The following is a 15,729-nucleotide window of genomic DNA, read 5'->3' as shown; positions in this document are numbered from 1 at the left end:
CAAAGAATCGACAAAGCCGGTATGGTAGGCAGTCAACTGAATAAATTTATATGGAATAAGAGAGAAATTAGTCAAATCACTAAATTAGCTGTATACAATACAGTGTTCAAACCAATTTTAACTTATGGATCTGAGAGCTGGGTCAGAAGTAAAACATTTGACCAAAGACTAGAGACTGCAGATATGAGAGTCCTGAGAAAGATTAAGGGTATGAACAGATGTCATCAATGGCAATATCGTATCAAAAACAAGGATATTAGGAAAGAACTTGACATTGCCAGCATCCAGGAATGTTGACAGAGCTAATCTCAGGTGGTATGATCACTTCAACAGAATGGGCGTGGAAAGATTAGCAAAACAAGTGTTCTCTGCCAGGTTGGCAGGAAAAAGACCCATAGGAAGACCAAGTTATAGGTGGATTGATACGGTAAAAAGTGCTTTAGAAGATGGAAATAGAAGATCAGGTAATGTTGGAGTTTTGACAGGTAATTTTCCTCAGATTGATTTGGAGGAAAATTGTAGTTAGGAAGTTAGTAATGATGTAAATTTTTCATGCTATATCATATTCTATCATATCCTGTACACTCCTTGAGGGTACATGACAGGAATTTGATGATGATGGCCATTTTGAACCCGGAGATTCTTTGCACCTCCATCTCATTTAAGGGATGCCGGGAACTTGGGGCCATTTGTATAGATTTGCTCACCATGGTGGTTAGTCTGGAAAGAATAGTAGTTTCTTCATTTGATTTCTACTTTGCAGTATTACAGACATATATAATAAACTGTATTGCCATCTGCAATTTTCTAATCACAAGCTTTACTGTCATCATGAGACTTCAACCTTGTGTCAATACTGACACAAGGTTGAGGTCTCATACTGACAGCTGGATCCAGTTAATCTCAGGTTGTTTATAGAGGTCTGTTCCTCTGATGGTTCTTCCACGCATTTCACCATTTGGATATGAAACCTCTTCTGCTGATTTGTCCGTTGTTCTTCACAGAGGTCCGTTAGCATCCTTGTAGGGAGTGTACCCTACAATAGGGACGTGGACTTGCCTCATTCCACTTATATGCACTTAGTTTTCTTTAACATGGAAGTGCATATTACAAAACTTGGAAGTGGGTATATTGAAAAAGTACAACTTTGGTCTAGGAGGAAACCATCTTCATTTTCTTAAATACTTTATATCTGAGGATATTGTCATTATATCTGAGGATAAGTTGGGATGGTCTCAGCTTTAAACTCTCGCAAGCTTTTTTCCATGAGAAGAGAGCCCTGCCAAGGTTTTGTGTTGTATCATGCTATCTGTTGTCAAAGTTAACTTGACAGAACAACTTCCTCCAGCTGTTAGTAGTGCTCTCTATACAGATGATTTTACCATCTTTGATCATTCTTGCAACTTGGGGTTACATAGAGATAGTTATAACAAGCCATTTCACCATCACCACCATCATCAAATTCCTGCCATGTACCCTCAAGGGGTGTACAGGATATGATAGTATCACAAGCCATTTCAAGACTTTCAAATTTTAGTAAATGGGTTCAGATTTTCATCACATAAAACTGTTTGTGTGCATTTTGCCAACAGATGTAGGGTTCATCCTGACCCACAAATAAGACTAGGAAAACAATAATTCTAGTTGCAACAGAAGCAAGGGTCTTGGACATCGTATTTGACAAAAGAAACTAACTTTTTACCTTGTATGTTGGTTTTGAGGTAAGTGCCAAAAACTCTGTCTTTGGCACTTACCTCATTGTTTGCATGTTATTTTCAACCTCTTGGGGTGCAGACAGATGTGCATTTGCATTGCTTGTATTGAGCACTCATGAGATCATGATTCAGTTATGGTCCTAAGTTTTATGCTTTTGCTAGAGATGGTACACTTGAATAGTTGGTTCCAGTCCACCATCAAGCAATCAGAACTGCAGCTGAAGCATTTTGAACATCACCTGTTCCTAGTCTTTACATCAAAGCAAATGAACTTCCTTTGTCACTTTGATGTCAATGGCTCTCTTAACTATATATGATCAAAATTAAATCTCTTCCTGGCAATCCAATATGTTTTTTTGCCACTGTGGGAAATTTGTGCAATAGCTATCAAATTGTCCCTTTAATTTGTGAATAAAAGCATTACTACATTGCTCAGGTAGACAATACTACAGAGGCACCACTGAACCCTTTTAGTTTAAAATATATATCTCACTTTCTATGGCATATAAATACATAAAGAAAAATTAGCAAATGGTAAAAGATTGCAGCACTTCACTGCAAAAACTCAAGCAACATAAACTTATGGCTTCTCTACGATAGTTAAAATTTGATGAATGTATATATACGTTGATGTTGTTTTGGGGATAGAGGCATGGTGAGACACACACACACACACACTGCTTTGCTGCTCATATGCTTAATATACTACCACTGTGTATATCTGCATTCTTATCCAGCTTCTTCTTCTTGTTGTGCAGATTAATGACACATTCTCTCTCTCTCTCTCTCTCTCTCAAGCATGAAGAGCATAATACTTGATTTTGTACCTTTCTATACAAATGATTCAAGTCTGTCTCTGATGAGCATCTACAACTGTCTTCTCAGATAGCAAAATATCTCATTATGTCCTACTTGAATGTAGCATCTTTATAGCTGAGCTGCATGCAATTGAATGTACACTAATTTACATAAAATTGAAATTCCACCAAAGCATTATTTATACGCATTCAAGTGAAGATGCTACATTCTAGTAGGACTTGATTAGATATTTTGTTGTCTGGGAAGACATTTGTATAACCCACTAGAGACAGACTTGAACCATCTGTATAGAATGGTACAAAATCAAAATCTTTTGCTTTGTATGTTTGAAAGAGTAGACAGAGAGAGAGAGAGAGAGAGGGGTGTAATGTGTCATTAATCTTTACAAGGAGAAGCTGAATGATGAAATGCTCTCTTCAGGCATTTAGGAATCTAGTATATTAACAACATCTAGCACTCTCCAAATTCAACACTTGTTCTATATAAGGAGGCTCCATATGGGCATTCACCTGTTTTGATTCCAAGCTACATTGGGATCAAAGGAAATGTGGTTCCAGATGCTGCAGCAGGATCACCTTCTTCTCTACGATGCCATCATCTGTCTGCCCCTACATTGATTACAGGCAGATTATAAGACAACAATTAGCATATCCCAGTGGCATAGAGAGAACAAGAAGATATGTGAAATTAAACTTCAACAGTCCAGTCTATACAGGGCTTGTAGAGCAAAAGTTGTTCTTGCTCAGATCTGCATAGGTCATACTTATGTCACACACTCCTTCCTGTTGAGGAGTGATGATATGTATATGTGTGATTATTGTTCATCTGCTCTAACAATTCATATCTTAATCAATTGCCTTCATTATTAATATTAATGAACACAGTCATTATTTTACTACCTTCAGTAATCTAGCAAGCCTTTATACACTTGGGCAGATTTTGTCTAACTTGACAGGTGTACCATGTTTTTAAATTTTTACAAGAAATCAATTTATACATGATTATTATTTAAATTTTTATTATAACTTTTATATTATTAGAATTATGCATTCTATTTTCATATATTTATATCACTTTCATCATAGCCTCAGTTGCTGACGTACCATAAAAAATTCAAATCTGTAACAATAACAGTCTTTTCCTCTTTTCCTCTTCCATCTTGTTTCTTAAATGCTAATAATGTTAATTTCCTTTCTAATATCTTCATTTTTTACATGATTCTGTCATTGATATTATCTCTAATATTATCATGTGTTTTGTTTCTAACTCCGCTCAGGTCCATAAGTTAAAATTGGTTTAAATACTGACTTCTACATTACTAGTTCAGTGCGTTTGCTAATTTCTCTCTTATTATATTCAGATTTGCCATTTGTAGGTTCTTTATTGAGAATGCAGTTGATACAACTTAGTACATGTCTCCAATTTTTTTTTTTTTTTTTATTATTATTATTTTTTAAATATCAACTCCACATACGAGAGGTATGTCACACAATCTATGGCACAAAAGTGCTTGTGTTTGTAGTCATGTGATAAAAAAAACCAAAAAAAAATGTAATCTGTTTCTTGAACAGCTGGTGTTCATAGTCTTTGGAGCAGATTGTATGGGAAAGGCTGTTCCAAAGAACAGAGGTAATTATAATGAAAAAAGAGGATGAAGAGTTGGTTTGATAACTTTGATTCTGAACAATGTATGAATGTTGACTCTTAGCTGCTTTTATATTTAAGTTTAGAGAAAAAGTGACAATGCATAAATAGAATGAACATTTAAGAGAAAGTGATGAAAGGGAATCTGTTCTAAGAGCGAAAACAGTTCTAAGATTTTGGAAGGCTAGGTGATCCTCTTTTGAATGAGAGCGTGGAAGAATTCATATTAGCAGAGCTCACAAATATGCTTGCGAATGGTAAGTAGATTTTGACAACTGGCAAGCAACTGCAGATTGGACAAAATAGAATATTTTAATTTAATAAAAAATAACTTTTAAATAATTTTATTTTGACTTTAAGAACATACAGTAGAATCTGTATAATATAAAGGACCATTCTAAGAACAAATTATGAAAAAAAAAAGTTATTTTTACTGTTCTTCCAATTATTATTTATTGACATATTCTCGGAATGGCTCTCACACAGTGGGAGTGATCTGTAAACAATGATAGAATCACTTTATGTAATTTCTATTAACTTATTAGGATATATCATTAAAAAATGGGGACAAATACATTTTTTTATGGTGAGTAGGATTTTGTATAATTTGTCATGCCCTGCATATTAGTGACCACTAATTAATTAGGGGATCTTACAGGTAGTGAAGAAGTTAGGTGTTTAAGATGTGATGTGTCTTATGCTAGAAAAGAAGTCAGTCCAAGAAGTGAAATCTGATCTTGATAATTATCTGAATATTATCAAAAGTTTAAAAAAAAAGTGAAGTGAGAAGTCAAATGACGTGAACGTGAAGATCTTATGAGAGATAATTTGGGTTTTGATGGCATTAAAGTTTACTAGATTGTCTCTCCCATCACCTATCCCAATTTACTGGAGAACAGTAAAGAGATCAATATTCAGGACATCGATTATTGAAAAGTTCTTAGAGCTTGAATCACTTGAGTACTATATTGTTTATTGAATGAAAAAGTCAAACTGTGGATAGAATTTGAGATTAGCAAAAGCAATCTTTAATGTATAGGAGAAAGAGCATGGATGAAAACACAAAGTGCCAGGACCCTATCAACGATAGATAAATCTGAGAGTGGAACCATTCACAATTCATACAGTGGACAACCTGAGAGGAAACTGACCACCTGATTGCAAGTCTGGCAAACAGGCCTCCTTAAAGAGGCCTTTCTTAAGACCTTTCTGTGGATTATGTCCAGTGGTGGATAATGTATGTTGGCTAGGAATCTGTAGAACCAGAGTGGTGAGATTCATACTGGTGATCTCTGATTAATTGATGGAACTCCAGGAAGTGAAAATGTTGGATGTTGAAGGCTGTCTCCAGTGTGTTTGAAAGGATTGAAGTGAAGACAGTGGATGACAGTTCACTGGCTGACTTTTATCTCACTTTTTAGGACTGGGCATATAGACTTTTTTCTTTCTGTTGACTAGATTCCATTATGACAACATGAATAAGTGATAATAGGATTGATGAATATTGATTCTAGAGTGTAAATTTTGAGCACAGTTCTTGAATAGGAGATATCGATTGGTATCCAGACTGTTGAGAATTTTTTTTAATTCCGACAAAATCAGAAGAGGTTCAATAACATCTATATAGATACGGAGGAGAAAACTGATGTAAAGAGGTTAGTCTCATTTTGGATGATGTTAATATGGTACGTTCAGGATATGAGAGAGAGAGAGAGATATGGTATAATGGAAGAAAACAGAAGTTGCACTCAGCACTTCTGTCTTAGTGAATGATCAGAAGATTTTCAACTGCTATTTAAGTTACAAGATTTCTGCATTTGATCTGTTTAAAGTTGGATTTGGAATTGTCTTTTTTTTTAAAAAAAAAAAAAAACAGGTATTGTCGCTGTAGTCTTGTCTTGGGTGGAGTTTTCAAATGAGGCATTAGATCTGAATTTTTATCTTGAACTGCTGTGGCACTTGTTGAAGGTGAAAATCTTGGAATCTTAGATATTTATGTGGAGTAAGGAATGAAGAGCCTCATTCCAGAGAGAATTATTTCAGTTATTTGGCTGGAGCAGATGTTGAGATCAGGAGAAACAGCAATCACACCATGGAAAACAGGTGTAGCAATCATTGAGCATATTCCAGATGGTATCATTTTTAATGCCAGTAGATATGAGGATAAGATTGGCTGGGTCCAATTTGATCTGAAGAAAAGTAGATGCAGAGCTGGTGATAGTAGTAGTTTTACAAGAGAGAGAAGAGCTGGTATCTGTAGTGTAATTGCAGGAGGAGCTGAACCAAGAAAGGTCAAGAGTGTTGGGCGAATGAAGATTATCAAATATATGTTGATTGGCAGATGACATTTTGTATTAGATCATTAAAAAAAAAAAATCATGTTTTCCATGTTGATTTGTGAATTTTGAGAAGAGAAGCTAGTGTGAATTATGAACATTTGAGTCTCTAATTTAGAGCCTCCAATATTTAGATAATTGCACTGTAGAAAAATCAGAATTAGTTAATGGATAAATGCAGCAAATGAAAATAAAGCATGGTAATGAAATTTTGAGGCAGAATAAGAGATTCATGTTTTTGCAATGTCCAGCATGTTTGATGAATGTGCTTTTTTCATTGAAGGAGGAAATTGTGCAGAATGTTAAGATTATTATTATTATTTTGGTTAGGATAATTTAGGACTTTCAATATTTTGGATCGTACATCAGCAATACAGAAAGTGATATTAGAAAACGTAAACAGCTGACTCTAGTCTTCCATAACAAACTCTGTCCCATCTGGAAATCATCATTAATATCATTAAAGACAAAATTAAGATTATATTACCATGCAACCAGTAGATCCATCTTCTTGTATGGTTCTCAAACCTGGACAATAAGCACCAAAAAATCTACTAATGTAATTAACTCCTTTGGAACTACTTGTCTCAGGCTGATCCTTGGATACGCTTGGATGAACATGTCACTAACTCTGCTCTGGTAAATCTGGCTAAGCAAGAACCTCTTGTAAGTATAGTCAAAAAACTACAACTCAGGTGGCTTTGACATCAAATCAGACATCCTGAGTTTAGTTCACGATAGAGAGACTTGGAAGACCATAATTTGGAATCTTTAATTTTTAATGTAAATCTCTTTTCCCTTTTCACATTGTATCATATTGTGAATAAAGTATGATGAGAATAATTTGGACGGTAGCTGTTGACAATGCCTGTTGAGGTTCTGTGAGGAATAACAGATCAGGGATTTGAGTGCATATAATGTGATGGGTGGTAATGTATGTTCAGCCAATAAATTTTGAATAGAATATCAGTTTTTTTTTTTTTTTTTTTTGCATTGGAATTTATTGTTTTTAGGCTTTTATTATTCTGTTTTCTGGGATTTTTGTGGTAGTTTTTTTCTGACTTTAATTGTGTAATTAAAACAGAATATAGTTTTTATTGAATATAGTTTTACATTTATCTAAATGTTCACTCCAGTGCTCCTTCTTTAAAAATAAGCAGTGTCTAGAAAGAAAATTCGACTTCTCTTCACAAAGCAGTGACCAGTGCAATTTGCACCTGATAACAAATGGGTAGTGACTTTCCAGTGATGATGCTAACAAATTTCTGCTAGAAGTCACATCTACTCTACTTAATTATAATTGGTAGAAAAATAACATTCTTCTAACTGATAGATCTATATAATAAGAAATTAGCCATAATCCTACTAACATCCAAATCAACAAATTGAAATCTTTACTAGAGGAAATTAAAAAAAAAAGTGAAGTGAGAAGTAAAATGAAGTGATAAAGTCTAGATAAAGATATCAAAAAGTCAAAGTTACACTTTGCTCTGACTCCACGTTTTTATGGATTACCTGAGATTCATAAAGATGGCATTCCCTTTCACCCTCTCATTGACTGCATACATTTTCTAACATCTTCCACTTGTGTATCCAAATTTTTAACCAGACGATTAAGTTCACATATTGGACATTATCATTCATAAATTCATCAGATTTTCTTATAAAAATCAACAGTCATCCCATTCAAGTTATGAATATCATGATGAGTCTAAATGTGGAATCATTATCTACCAGTGTTCCCCTTGATGCTTCTCTTCGGCTGATATCACAAATCCTTCTTTCTGACATAGTAAAACTGTTTGACTTCATAATTTACTCCAGCTACTTCAATTACAAAAATGACTCTTCAAATAGAAGCAACTTCAATGGGCAGTCATTCTTTCCTGAATTGGCTAATTTTTACTCAGAATATTTTGAGAGCACCTTATTTTCTTACATCTCCAACCATCCCTTTAGGTACAACATATTGATAATATTTGCAATCTGCCCAATCCAAGAGACACTCCCTATGTTCATAGAAAATAGAAATAGTCTAAATCCTCATATAAAATTTACATCGAAGTTGAAAAAAGATAGCAAACTGGCTTATTTGGGCATTTTGCTTTCCCATTCCTCTTCTGGTGAGCTAATTACTTCTGTACACCATATACCAACCTTCATTGGCCAATACATACTACATAATTCAGCTCATAATCTTTCTCAAAAGATAGACATTATAAAGAATCTAATAAACTGTGCCTATGTTTGTTCCCACCCTCAGGACCTGTGGCTAGAAATTCATAACATCCAGAGCATTATGCTAAAAAATGGTTTCTCCAAAAGTCAAATACAACAGATCTGTGCACCAGCTGCAAGAAATAGTACGAAGAAGGAAGAATTCTGATTCCTTACATCTACTGCATTTCTGAACCTGTTTCAAGGATCTTAAAGAAATGTAACTTAATAACGACATCCTTTCCACTCAATAAACTCTCATCTTGACTACCTTCTTCCATGGACAGATGATCTTCTCTTACCTTCCCAGGCATTTACCAAGTTCCCTGTGATTGTAATCTTGATTTTGGACAAACTGGTCATTCTGTGGTAAAAAGAGTACAGGACTTATATTGCTTATAATAAACCTGAGAAGTCTGGCTTAGCAGAATATAGTGTAGATACTGAACATAGAATCATCTGGTCATAAACCTGATTACTTCATTTATGTCACTTTAAATACAAATGTTTATTTAAGAAAAGTGCTGAAGCCTTAATACACTGCCTGAACTCAAATCAGAACAGTTGTGTGTTTTTATCAAAAATATAGAAAAATCTCATTCTCTTTAGTCAACATTAGTTTATATTATAATCATGTCTTGATGTTGTCACATCATATGTATATATGGCTGATATCATTTTAAATAATCCAGTGTTAGCATTCTGCCTTGTATAACTGTTCCCCGACATTGAAGATAGCTTGTTAGTTCCAAGACAAAATATTTGTAAATAAAGTGTTGTTTATGGTTTTTTTGTGTGTGTGTGTGTGTGTGTGTGTGTGTGTGTGTGTGTTTACATGTTAAAAATATTTATTTAGGGAAGGTATGTTTACAAATTACAAAGAACCAATACTTAACCAAGTCCTGAGTCTTGTTTGTGGAAATAGGCCACACCACAGGAAAGTGGGAATTGTTTGGATGAGAGATACTATGTGTTGCACATCACTAGATATTGTTTTGTATTGAGTCAGATCTTTATGAAATAACTTACAATCATAGTTATTTGCAGCAATATAGTGTAATAAGGGATTATATTAAATTTGATATGGTGACTTTCACCATATCAAATGATGTTTTGAATTACAGCAGAAACACCAAAGATTGTGAGGACAGTGGGTTATATATGTTGTGTATATTCTTCTGGCTGATTTGCATGCTTTGTGGGATGAAAAAACAAAGATTCCAGGAGGGAAAAAAACAACAACAAAGAACTATCACCTTCATATGAAATCTTCTAACTCACCTCCAGTTGCAAAGTCCTTATGAGAAGATTCTTTATATTATACAGTGGACTCTAAATCAGATCCTTCCACACTATAAAGAACTCGTTGACTATAACAAAGTACTAAGCAGTTCAACCTATAGCTTCCCCATAGCATTAATGCTGTTCCAAAGGAATATATTTATTGGATTATCAAAACATTCTAGGTAAAGAAATAAGTGCTTTACTGTTAATTTTTCACCTCTGGTTACTGAGGCATTCTGAAGGTTCTTCAGCAATCACAATGTAATTGCAAAGCCATATAATAAAGAATTGAAAAAGGATGAAATACTTAAGATAATATCCGACTATACTCTTATTTTGTATTTCATTACTGCTTTTGTAGTTGATGACATTCATCAAGATCTTTGGTCACCAAATTTATTTACATTTAGTATTGTGTTAGCGTATGCTAATCGCTAGAATACTCAGTTACTTTAGAAGTGGATTGTTATGAATTGGTCCATTATATGAACCAATTCACAACATTATCCTTGACATGCTTTTGTCGATGATAGTATTATGAATAGTAAAAACACTAACACCTAGAACTTTATTTCAAAATGAACTAGAGTACATCTGAAATAGTTTCACTATTATTAGAAGATACAGTCTGGCAAAAATAAAAAAAATGACCTCCCCCACTAACATTCAGGCTAATTAGAGAACATATTATGTAACCCCTACCAGGAGTACAATTCTTGTACTCCTGGTAGGTGTAAATTGGTAATCTGATGTAGAATAAAGAGAAGACCACCAAATTTCATGGTTTTGAAGCAATACAGAAACAAACTTGGTATTCTTCATGTGGTGAAATGGAGAAAAATCACAACTGTGAGATTTTTCTTTTACACTTCAGAAGTGCAAGCCCTCTTTTAGGAATCAGCAAATGCTTTTCAGAAAACTCATTCGGCAAAGATATACTGTGTCATCTTTGACCCAATGCAGCAACAACTGGCTATCCTTGACACCACTCAGAGAGTTAACTAGGACACTCCCTATCTTGAGCATTTCATGCCCGTACTTATTTCTTCATTGTATATCTCTGTCACCACGTGATTATTTTAATCTTGACCTTGCATCAATAACTGAAATTGAAATATCAGTAATATACTTACTTCTTTTACCCATTGTGTTGTAATAAAGCATCAGAATGGTTGAATATGTAATATAAATATATATAAATTCTGACTTTAATAATATTTGTTTTGCAAGATTATTCAACCAGTCTCATGAAAAGGGAGTAGGTTTTTCCTTCTGAATCCCCCCCCCCCCCCCAAGCAAGCTAGTCATATATACATCTATTTGTGTGAGTGTGTGTCCCATCCATGAAATGTTATAAACATAATGTTGATGGGCTAAGGATTTTTTTTTATTTTTTACATAATTTGAGAACCCTGCATTAGAGATCAGAAATGGAAAATTTTCAAGCTACTTCATACCTCCTATTAGCTGGGCAGTGGTCATACTCTAGGCAGTGAAATTCATGTACCACCCAAAGACGATCACAAACATCCGTGTCTACAGCAGGATTCAAACCTACAACCTGTTGGTCGGATAGTAAGTATAATAACTGCTTGGTTACTCAGACTCGGGCCAGCCAACATACGTATGCACTTTCATGCATACAGTATTGTATGAATAGGAGCTATTGTATCCTGTTGGATTTTTTTGGGAGTTTGCATAGTAGAATGTAGTGTGTATGCTTAAATAAAAAATAATAATAAGCCAACTACCATAAAAATAAAACAAAGAAACATGAGATAAAAAACATTGCAAATCCTCCAATATCAAATCTTACTGTGCTCAACTAAGTGCCATGTGAAATGATGAAGTATATTATGAATGTGACTCCAGATCTTTGCATACAAATCTGCTACAAATGTAAGGCAACATTGTATTCTGATATTTATTATTGTAGATGAACTACTATTTGTTTAGATTTTCTGCACTTTTGTGTTTTTGTCATGTAACTTCCATACGCATTCTTCCTGTTAAGTAATGAGACACCAATTATTATATCCAATCGAAGAACTGTATTTGGAATTGTCAATTACACAGATTCAAAATTCTGACTTTAATCTTCCTCCAACTCTGCAACGTTTACATCTATCATACAGGTGTTCGAAGGCATGGTAGAAGTCCTGAACAGGGAACCTCCTTCAGTGTCTGTGTCATCATGTTGGATGGCCTCAATGTCTCTGAAGTGAGCCCCCTTTCAAGGCACACTTCATCTTTGGGAAGAGGAAAAAGTCTATGGGAGCCAAATCTGGCGAATATGGTGGATGTTTGATCACACAGATCGACTTCGCAGCCAGCAACTGCTTCACAGGCAGTGCACAGTGCACGAGCATGTAGTTGTGGATCAGTTTTTTCCTGACATGTCACATGCAGCATACAGACATTGCATTACTCTGGGCACCACAGTGACTATTTACTGTGGTGCCTGGAGTAATTGGCAAGTCTTCATCACTGCTGGAATTATCCAGCAGTGTTGAAGAAGACAATGACCATTGTTCCGATGCGTGATTTTTGCAAACTGACTTTCTTCTGCCATGGATATGATGTTCCATGCAATTTCATGCTCTGGTGTTTCGTTTCTGGATCATACTGAAAACATCAACCATCATTTGTGACACATCACGATCTTGATCAATTGCATGGATGAAATTTTGACAATATGCAACCCCGTGCTCTCTGTATTCGTGTGTCTCGACGTGTGCAGCACAAACCTCAAACAAATCTTCCTCTTGTGTAGATCCCCCCCTGAGTTCCGGGCTGGTAAGCCGGTAAGAAAAAAACATGACATAAAAACGTTTCAAATTTTGGCTTAACTTTTTATATATATATAGAGTAGATATATGTAGGAAGAATGATTTACTCGGTTGATATACATTTTTCAAAAAAATCGAATGACTAGAAACCAAGAAAAATTAAAACAAAGTTTAATAGCACAACTAGTTTTGGCTTGTATCAGACTTCTTCAGGTGCACATTAAAAATGTGCATGCATATGCCCAAAATGAAGCCAACGAGAGAACAGTTTTGAATGCGCAGACTTCAACGTTTCGACATTGAATATATATATATACTAACTTTCCGTGACGATTACAATTATTTCCTCTATGTTTTACTGGTTATTTCTTTTTTAATGTGCACCTGAAGAAGGCATACAAGCCTAAACTAGTTGTGCTATTAAACTTTGTTTTCATTTTTCTCAGTTTCTAGTCATTCAATTTAAAAAAAAATATATATATATATATATTAATCTCATATACAAGAGATCAGAAGACCTATAACAAATCAGTGCCTTGTGTGGCACTGCTTTGTTATATGTTAAAGAAATCAATGTTAAAGAAAGAAAAAGAGCAAAGCTAATAATAATGGCAAATATCTGTGGGATTTCTGCTCAGGACATGGACTGGTTATTACTAACACCATGTTCTAACATAAAAATGTGCACAAATTCGCATGGAGAGAAGAGGCAAGGAATAAGAAAAGTCTCATTGACTATGTTATTGTTGATAGTGATGTTTTCTCACTGGTGCAGGACACCAGAGTGTACAGAGGATTTGAAATTGGAAGCAATCACTATTTAATCTTGAGCAGGATAAAATTGAATTTCATATTGAAAAGAATAACATTTAAGAAAGTTTTAAAGAAAATAAAAGTTGAGCAGCTCTCAGATGTGAACTGTAGACTAAAATACACAAAGATTATTGAAGAAAAAATGAAAGAGTTTGAGAACAGGAACCAAACCTTGGAGATTCAGTGGCAAGCCTTGAAGAAAACCCTGATTGATTCAGCCAGAGAGGCATGGTGAGGTTGTCTGCAAAGATAGAAAAATCAGGACTCCATGGTGGACACAGGCAGTGAAGGAAAAGAAGAAATCATATCAAAAGTTCCTGGCAAATAAGTCAGCTTTTGCTCTTAGAGAATATAGAGACAAATGTAAGAAAGCAAAACTCTGTGTAAAACTAGCTAAACAAAAGTCATGGGAGGACTTTGGTAAGAACATACAAAATAAATATCAAGAAGGTGGTAAGATATTCTGGAGGTTGTTGAAGAAGCTTAGAAATGGAGGAAAGAGTGCTGTAAAAGGAGTTAGAGATGATAAAGGTGACATGAAAACAGAAGAAAAAGATATCCTTGAAGTATGGAGTAATTATTTTGAAAAATTGCTAAATGAAACAAGCAGTGTTAGCACAGTGGTAAAAAACACTCAACAGGCATACAGTCAGGAATACATATCCATACTTGAAGTGGATAAAGCCATCAAAGGGTTGAAATGTGGAAAGGCAACAGGAGTAGATGATATTCAACCAGAAATGCTGAAGTATGGTGGTATAAAAGTCTTACAGTGGCTGCACTGCATAGTTCAGAAAGCCTGGACAGAGGGACGAATTTCCGATGATTGGAGTAGAGCTCTAATAGTGCCCATATAGAAAAATGGAAATAAAACTGAATGTGAGAATTATTGAGGTATTTCCCTACTGAGTGTTCCTGGCAAGATCTATGCAAGTATACTTGAGAAACGGTTGAGAAGAATTGTGGAAGAAAAGTTTGATGAAGAACAAGCTGGATTCAGGCCAAATAGAGGCTGTCAGGATCAGATCTTCACTTTACGACAAATAGTCGAGAAAGCATGGGAATATAACAAAGATCTGTATTTAAGTTTTGTCGATCTGGAAAAGGCATATGACAAGGTTCCAAGAGAGAAGCTATTCAATACGCTACAGTTATATGGTGTCAATGGGGCATTATATTAAGCAATACTTAGTCTTTATTTGAGTTGTAAGTCAACAGTTAGAACTGAAGGAAGTACAGAGAGATGGTTTAATGTTAAATCTGGTGTGAGAGAAGGATGTACATTATCCCCTCTGTTATTCATTATCTATATGGATCACATTATGCAGGAAAGTGGTGTTGGAGATGTTAATGTTAACTCTTTGCTTTATGCGGACGATGTTATACTTTTAAATAAATCCACTACAAGTTTGCAAGATTTCCTGACTAAATTGAATAACTGTTGTAATAGATATGGTATGAAGGTCAGCATTAAAAAGACAAAGACAATGAAAATAGGTAGAATTGTTGAAAATGTCAACTGTGTTGTGAACGGGGAACCTGTGGAACAAGTAAAACATTTCAATTACTTAGGCACGATTTTTAGTGAAGATGGTAAATTAAATATGGAAATAGACAACAGAATCAACAAAGCTGGTATGGTAGGAAGTCAACTGAATAAATTCATATGGAATAAGAGAGAAATTAGTCAGAACTGAGAGCTGGATCTGAGAGCTGGGTCAGAAGTAAAACACTTGACCAAAGACTAGAGACTGCAGATATGAGAGTCCTGAGAAAGATTAGAGGCATGAACAGATGGCATCAATGGCAATATCATATTAAAAATGAGGCTGTTAGGAAAGAACTTGACATTGTCGGCATCTAGAAATGCTTTAGCAGAGCTAATCTCAGATGGTATGGTCACTTAAACAGAATGGTTGAGGAAAAATTAGCAAAACAAGTGTTCTCTGCCAGGTTGGCAGGAAAACGACCCAGAAGGAGACCAAGATATAGGTGGATTGATACGATACAATGTGCCTTAGACATTCTCTTTTATTTTAAAAAAAAAAGCATGGGAAGGAAACAAGATGGTTGGTTGGTGAGAAAGCTATAATGCTAGACATGATCATATGT

General features: G+C 34.9%; 2 protein-coding genes across 3 annotated transcripts in view; one reads left to right on the top strand and one right to left on the bottom strand.

The window, feature by feature from the left end:
- Nucleotides 1–15,729, bottom strand: part of LOC150102732 (protein ZBED8-like) — a 120,241-nt gene that overhangs the window by 27,825 nt on the left and 76,687 nt on the right. The window lies entirely within an intron of this gene.
- The window catches only part of LOC150102733 (uncharacterized), a 258,688-nt gene that overhangs the window by 168,952 nt on the left and 74,007 nt on the right, over nt 1–15,729 (top strand). Inside the window, exon 6 of one of the 2 annotated variants that reach the window (XR_016548923.1) lies at nt 8,778–9,464. The exons of the other annotated variant lie outside the window; for it this stretch is intronic. The gene's annotated coding sequence lies outside the window, so the exon portion shown is untranslated. Of the gene's footprint in view, nt 1–8,777; nt 9,465–15,729 lie in introns of those variants that run through there. 2 annotated transcript variants of the gene reach the window in all.

The sequence above is a fragment of the Typopeltis vanoorti genome, chromosome 10 (genome assembly GCF_054136105.1).
Source record: "Typopeltis vanoorti isolate ZY-2024b chromosome 10, IOZ_Tvanoo_1.0, whole genome shotgun sequence".
Taxonomy (NCBI): Eukaryota; Metazoa; Arthropoda; class Arachnida; order Uropygi; family Thelyphonidae; genus Typopeltis; species Typopeltis vanoorti.
This window is presented reverse-complemented; position numbering and strand designations above follow the sequence as displayed.